This window comes from Myotis myotis, unplaced genomic scaffold, assembly GCF_014108235.1.
Source record: "Myotis myotis isolate mMyoMyo1 unplaced genomic scaffold, mMyoMyo1.p scaffold_m19_p_4, whole genome shotgun sequence".
In the NCBI taxonomy this organism is placed as follows: Eukaryota; Metazoa; Chordata; class Mammalia; order Chiroptera; family Vespertilionidae; genus Myotis; species Myotis myotis.
In genome coordinates this window covers 54,366,411-54,373,543 of record NW_023416346.1, presented here as the reverse complement: position 1 = coordinate 54,373,543, position 7,133 = coordinate 54,366,411, and positions in this window count along the sequence as shown.

Below are 7,133 nucleotides of genomic sequence, written 5' to 3'. Positions count from 1 at the left end.
GTCTTTTGCTCTTGGCATTTTAATTATGATGTGTCTTGGTGTGGTCCTCTTTGGATTCCTTTTGTTTGGGGTTCTCTGTGCTTCCTGGACTTGTAAGTCTATTTCTTTCACCAGGTAGGGGAAGTTTTCTGTCATTATTTCTTCAAATAGGTTTTCAATATCTTGCTCTCTCTTCTTCTGGCACCCCCATAATTCAGGTGTTGGTACGCTTGAAGTTGTCCCAGAGGCTCCTTACACTATCTTCATATTTTTGGATTCTTTTTTCTTTTTGTTTTTCCGGTTGGGTGTTTTTTGCTTCTTGTATTTCAAATCTTTGACTTGATTCTTGCGATCCTCTAGTCTGCTATTGGATCTCTGTATATTATTCTTTATTTCAGTCAGTGTATGCTTAATTTCTAGTTGGTCCTTTTTCATATCCTCGAGGGTCTCACTAGATTTCTTGAGGGTCTCACTAAATTTATTGGCGGTTTCTAGAAAATTCTTGAAAAACCTTATAAGTTTGGTTTTGAACTCTATATCCAGTCGTTTGCTTTCCTCTATTTCTGTCATTTGTGACCTGTTTCTTTGTCTCCGCATTTTTTATGCTTCCCTGTGTTGATAGAGTGGCTTCCTGTGCTAGGTGTCCTATAGTGTCCAGTGGCTCAGCCTCCCCAATTACCTGAGGTGGACACTCTTGGTGCACCCCTTTGTGGGCTTTGTGCACAGTCTTGCTGTAGTTAAGCCTTGATTGTTGTAGGTATCACTGGGAGGAATTGACCTCCATGCCAATTGGCTGTGAGAATCAGCTGTGTCTGTAGTGGGAGAACTTCTGTGCTGGAGACACCCTTCTGGGGCAAGACTTGCTTCAGTGGGGCTTTGGTGCTCACTGAGTCTGCCGCCTGAGTGTGTCCCTTATGGATCTGAGGAGTTGTAATCTGGATGGTCCCACTCTGACCACTGGGTACACTGGCTCTGGGATCTCTAAGGAGCTGCTAATTTAACCTCTGCTTGAGGCTACCCAGCAGGAGCTACGGAGAGATCTTCAGATTCGTCTTCTTTGTTTGGGGTTTGGAGGTGCCCAGATGAGGCCCAGCTATGAAGTAATGCAAGCTGCTGTGGGGCCTTGGGCCTTCTTTTGGATGTTCTGGGTCCCTCTGACCCAGCTGTTATTTGTTAGGTAATTTTCAGATTGCAAAGAGCCAGGCCTTTCATATGCAAAAGCCTCTGCGCACAGCTTGGGTGGGGCGGGGTCTCAGGGAATCAACAGGGCAGAGCAAACAACTATGGCTGCTCCTCAGTCCTACCCTAAGAGGCCCCACGTCTCAGTGTCCTGGTAATCGCTGCAAGCACCTCTGAGAGAAAGCCCCCCTCGAGTTCCGCCTGCTGCCAGACAGTCCAGTTTCTCCCCATATGAGTCTGGGTCCCCAGAGACTAGCCGGAACTGCCGTTCAGAGCAGTCGGGAGCTTGAGACTCCTTCCCGATTGACAAAGACATCCGTGTCCTCAGTTGCCAGCCCTTTCCACGTGCGCCTCCGTACCTCTGCACTTTACTTCCGCACCTCCTCTGAGTCTCAGTGTGCTTTTCTCTTTCCTTCTAGTTGTAGAATTTCCACTCAGCTAGCCTTCCTGTGGTTCTGGATACTGTCCGTTTTGTCTTTTAGTTGTATTTTTGAAGTGGTTGTGCGAGGCAGAAATTTCAGGTGTTTACCTGTGCTGCCATCTTGGTTTCTCTCTCAAGGGGCATTTATTGGCTTCAAAGTCAATCTTAATTCCTTAAGTCTTTTTGGTGATATCCAGAGTCCTGGCATGTCTCCCTTGATCATGACATTCCAATGGTTTTAATAAAAGCACAATTGGGACCTGGTTTTATGTGTCCTATTATAAAGATAACAGATTCTTACTGGATTTATGCAAATAAACATATTGTCACGAAAATAATGTTCACTCATTGCTAGTTGCCAAATTCTGGAGGGATTAGGTAGAGAGAAAACTAGTAAATGTCTCAATATTGCTTATCAGGGTATAGCTTACCAAACTGCTTTAGAGAAAAATAACCAAGTTTCCTTGTATCTGGAAAATAAAGTTTTTTTAAAAATCAGCATTATTATTTTGAACAAAGTCTTAAGAATAATAATTATTCTCAGTTCATATACACAAGACATTACATCAACAATTTCAAATCCCCTTACAGACTTACTTCAATAAAAAAGTCAAAAGCAGGCAAACTTAAAACTTATCTAGCAATCACTGTTTTAGTATTTAATATCTAGATCTATTTTGATAAGATTTACCTTCCAGAAAATTGTATTTTTAAAAAATGGCCCAAACAAGAGTTCTTAGTGAAGTCTAGGTATTTGCATTTCAAATGTTCTGGGACTTTGGTTTCATAAAGTCAATTATCTACAACTCTCTTGAGATGAATAGGGGAGGTTTGGGGAAGGTAAAAGGATTTGGTGGGCTTTGAATTGTTTCTAGAGGCACGCCTCTGGCATTGTGAAAACAAGGACATTTTTTTAATACCTCATCAGGGAGGCCATTATTCCCCACCGAGGATTTTATATTGTGGTCAGACAAAATTACTGGTCTTTTCTTTTTTTTTAAGGTTTGGGGGTGGAAAATTGTGTCCAGTTAGCCAAAATATAGGCCAGGGAAATTCCATCCTGCATAGAAGGTCAATTCCCCATTTGGAGATTAGGAATTAGAGAGCTCAGCATCCTGAGGTCAATTCCAGAGCCCGGTATCCCAGGACTCGAGGGATAGAGTCTGATGTCGCAGTGGTGTAGCAGAGATGAGACCATGTAATCTCACCATAATCTCAGAAGATGGAAAGTCAAACCTTACTGGATGATGGCATCTCCACAGACCTGGTTGGGGTGGGATATGCCTAGGAATCCGGGAGCAAGCAAGTCTGCTCAACCTGGGCAAAGGAGCAGAAAAGAAAAATAGAGCTTGTGTGTCCAGTGGAAAGAACAGAGTAAAGGGGTTTATAGATAGAGGAGGGTTTTGATAAAATGTTCTTAACATAAATAAGGTACTAGCCAGTAAATGGAAGGACTAATGGTTTGAGGTAAATTTAGGGTGCCTTTACCTCTTAGTTGTCTTGTACCTTGGACTTCTGCATAATATTTTATAGTCTGTGTGTCTCCTATTCATCTGATGATGTCTATGCCATTTCTGCTAAACCCCTCTAGGATCCACACTGACAGGGTAAACTCCTACTCTGAGAGTTCTTACATTGTCCAGATTGTAGGATCGCTGTGCCTGCCATAACCCATGATACTGTAGAAATTCTACCACAGTATTTCCCTCCAAGTGTTGTAGAAATTTGACCCTGTTAAACCCTGAGATATTTTGTTGGTGATAATTAAAAATATTTACCCAATAGTTTGGCTGGCAGAGGACAGGTAGATTTCCCATTTTAGAGTTCGCTCATTAATATTATCTGCCAAGGAGTAGAAGGCCTGCAGGGCTGAGTAGAAAAGTAGGTAATAAAGATCCTGTGGTTATTCCAAAATATGCCCAATAGTTGCAAACTAGGCATCTCCTAGTCCTTCTATTGGCTCATTCCAAATATAGAGAAAAGGATTTTAAGGTTATGAGGAGAGAAATTAGTAGTCTAGTAAGGGTGGAGTTAAAGGTTCTGGTCTCCCAGGTGGCCTGTATCTGTTGGATGAAAGAAATGCATTTTAGTGGGCTCCACTAGGAGGCCCTAAAAAGTTAGATGGAGAGCTTTAGTATTAGAGCCTCTATTCTCTCCAGCAAAAAAGTTAGGCATAAACTATGTCCAGATATAGGTTATCAGGTGTCAATTTAAAAAGTTAGACCAGTGATGTTCCCTACGATATCATAGGGCTCAGGTAAGGAAAGGAGGTTCTATTTTCTGTCCTAAAAATAGATTCCTGTTTGAGTTCCTGTACAGTTTTGAGCAAAGAGGCAAGCAAGAGTGTAGGTCAAGCAGTCCAGCTGCGCAGGTGAGATATATTACACATAACAATGCATGGGTGACAGGGTTATATGCCAAGAATGTGGGTGCAAAGGAGTCATGACTGCGAGTGGAATTCTTGGGGATCAATGTGGTGACTTTGGCATCTGTTCATTGCCAAGCACTCATAATTACTTTAGTTTTCCACTTGCAGGCAGCTCTCCCCTTTTAACTAGAATTACTGCCTCGCCCTCCCAATCCTGGACAGGACAGAAAAGCACAGAGGACTTATGGTTTATGCAATCCAAGGCACGGCGCCAAAAAGATGTTACCGGGGAGATGAGACCTCAGTTCTTGTCTTCTTGAGGGAAAGATTTCAACCAAGAGACAAAGTGTAGCACGGATGTGCTCCCTGGAGGTTTACTTTTCTTTGTAACTAATAAAGTTACAGAAATTATACACACACACACACACACACACACACACACACACACACACACATACTGATTTCAGAGAGGAAGAGGGAGAGATAGAAAAATCAATGATGGGAATCATTGATTGGCTGCCCCCTGCATAACCCTACTGGGGATCAAGCCCACAATCCTGGCATGTGCCCTGGACCAGAATTGAACCCCAGACCCTTCAGTCTGCAGGCTGATGCTCTTTCCACTGAGCCAAACCGACTAGGACAAAATTTATATTTTTAAAAATATTCCTCTCTATGCTATTTGGAGACTATCTGTATATTTTAATTGATTTCACAGAGGAAGGGAGAGGGAGAGAGAGATAGAAACATCAATGATGAGAGAGAATCATTGATCTGCTGCTTTCTGCATGCCCTCTACTGGGGATCGAGCCCTCAACCCGGGCATATGCCCTTGATCGAAATTGAACCTGGGACCCTTCAAGTCCACAGGTTGATACTCTATCCACTGAGCCAAACCAGCTAGGGTGAGACTCAATTGTTAAAGAGACTCAATTGTTAAAGAGTGAAAGGAATCAATCCAATCATGGATTCTTCTAGGGCAGGGGTGGGCAACCCCTGGCACGCGTGCCAAACATTGCGCGCCAGTAACTTTTGCTGGCACGCGAAACCCTCTCTTATAATCTTCCATTTACAATTTTTTTCTTAATCTCGACTTTTTTATTTCTCAGATAAATTCAGTGTAGGTGCATCTTAGATAAATAAATAATTTTACACAACAAGTTATCTTAAAGACCATAGACATGGATTGAGGACAGAGGGGAAGAGCAATTTCTATGCCTCTGCCTTAACTCTCCCTGCCTTCCTAGATCCGACCAGTGTTTTGGTTTCATCCACATATGCTTGTGAATTTTTGTTCTCAGTGATGAATTTTGTTGTCTCGTAATAGGAGTATCCAGACGGATGAAAGTAGTAGCTCGTGCATATCTCTAAAGGTCATGAAATATAAACCTGATGTAAAATCTCTGTCATCAGTGATGCAGCAGCAAGTCCCACTGATAATATCAAACGGAGTCATAAAGTTTTCTGTCGGACTATCAGTGTACATGTATACATTAAAAAATAAATGTATTTTTTATCATCATATACTGTGTTTTTGTCGCTCGAATGAATTTTATTATTTCTTCAAGGCTCTTCACATACGTACACCTTAAGAGATATCAAGTAGGCGTAACATGTTCTCAAAAAATTAGGGTTGGCACGCAGAAGAATTTTGAGTCAGAGATTTTGCTGGTTTTGGCATGCACTCACAAAAAGGTTGCCCACCCCTGTTCTAGGGAAAATAGAATTAGTAGTAAGGTTGGAGAAAAATGGGTGATTCTTGGTATATTTTTATAGATTACCACCAGGTAATCTCCAGGACTGCTTATGGATATATGTAGAAAGTGAGAGGAAGGTAGGAATGAAGAACATAATTAGAAATAAATTGGATGGTAGTGCCATTTACTGATGAGGGAAAGACTAGAAAAATGATGGGTTGGTGGAGGTAAATATTCAAGTCTTCTATTTTGAACATGTTTCATTTGAGATGGATTTAGACATTCTGGGGGCCCTGTTAGGGAGTCATTATATATAGGAATCTGGAGCTCAATAGAAAGGTCTGAGCTGGAAAGAAATAGTAGATTTAGAAGTCATAAGCCTATAGATAGTAAAGTCATAAAACTAAATGGGAGCTTTAAGGGAGAGTAAAGTCAGAAAAAAAAAACAAAAAACAAACAGAGTAGGAAGAAGGGAGCCCTGGGTTGCTATAACATTTAAGGAAGTAGAGAAGGAGCCATAAAGGATATTGGAAATCTATCAGTGAAGTAGGAAGCAAAATTATGGTGGTACAAAACTCAAGAGAATAGAATGTTTAAAGAAAATAAAGAGTGGTAAACTGCATTGAATGCAGTTGAGCAGTTGAGATCTATGGGGACAGAGAAATTACCATTTCTTTGGGAGGATGGGGTTACCAAAGACTCTGTCAAAAGCAGTGCCATATTGAAGCAGATTTAGGAGAAAAATACCAGTGGAGACAATGATAACAGAGTACTTTAAGAAATATTGCTGTGAAGAGCAATAGCTTGATGGGAACATGAGGTCATGAAGTTTTTTAAAAAATAAATAGGACATTCTAGAACACATTTTTATGCTGGTGGAAATGACAGATTGGTGATGCAGAGAGAAATCAGGGTACTGGAATCCAAGGTACAAATGAAGGGGATGGCCTTTGATAGGAGAAAGGATACTTTACCCATTATAATAACCTAACAGTTATTAAGCTTACTACATACCAGGTAATATTCAAAACATCTTATATGTATTCATTTAATCCTCAAAACAACCCTGTGAGGTAGATAATATTATTGCCCTCATTCATGTGAAAAATGAAAAGAAAAAAAAAAAACAATAAAGAAAAACTCACTAGCTCTAGCTGGTTTGGCTCAGTGGATAGAGCATTGGCTTGTGGACTGAAGGGTCACAGTTTGATTCCTGTCACGGGCATGTACCTCAGTTTCAGGTTCAATCCCTGGCCCCTGTCAGGGTATGATATTTCTCTCTCTCTGTCTCTCCTCCCTTCTTTCCACTCTCTCTAAAAAAAATTAATGGAAAAATATCCTCAGGTGAGGATTAACAACAAAAAAGAATGCTAAATTTAGTGAGGAAAAATATGATTAGAAACAGAATATTTGAATGGTCTCAATATATCTTCCTACAAGATATTATAAAGAAAACTAGTGGCCCGGTGCACAAAATTAGTGCACGGGG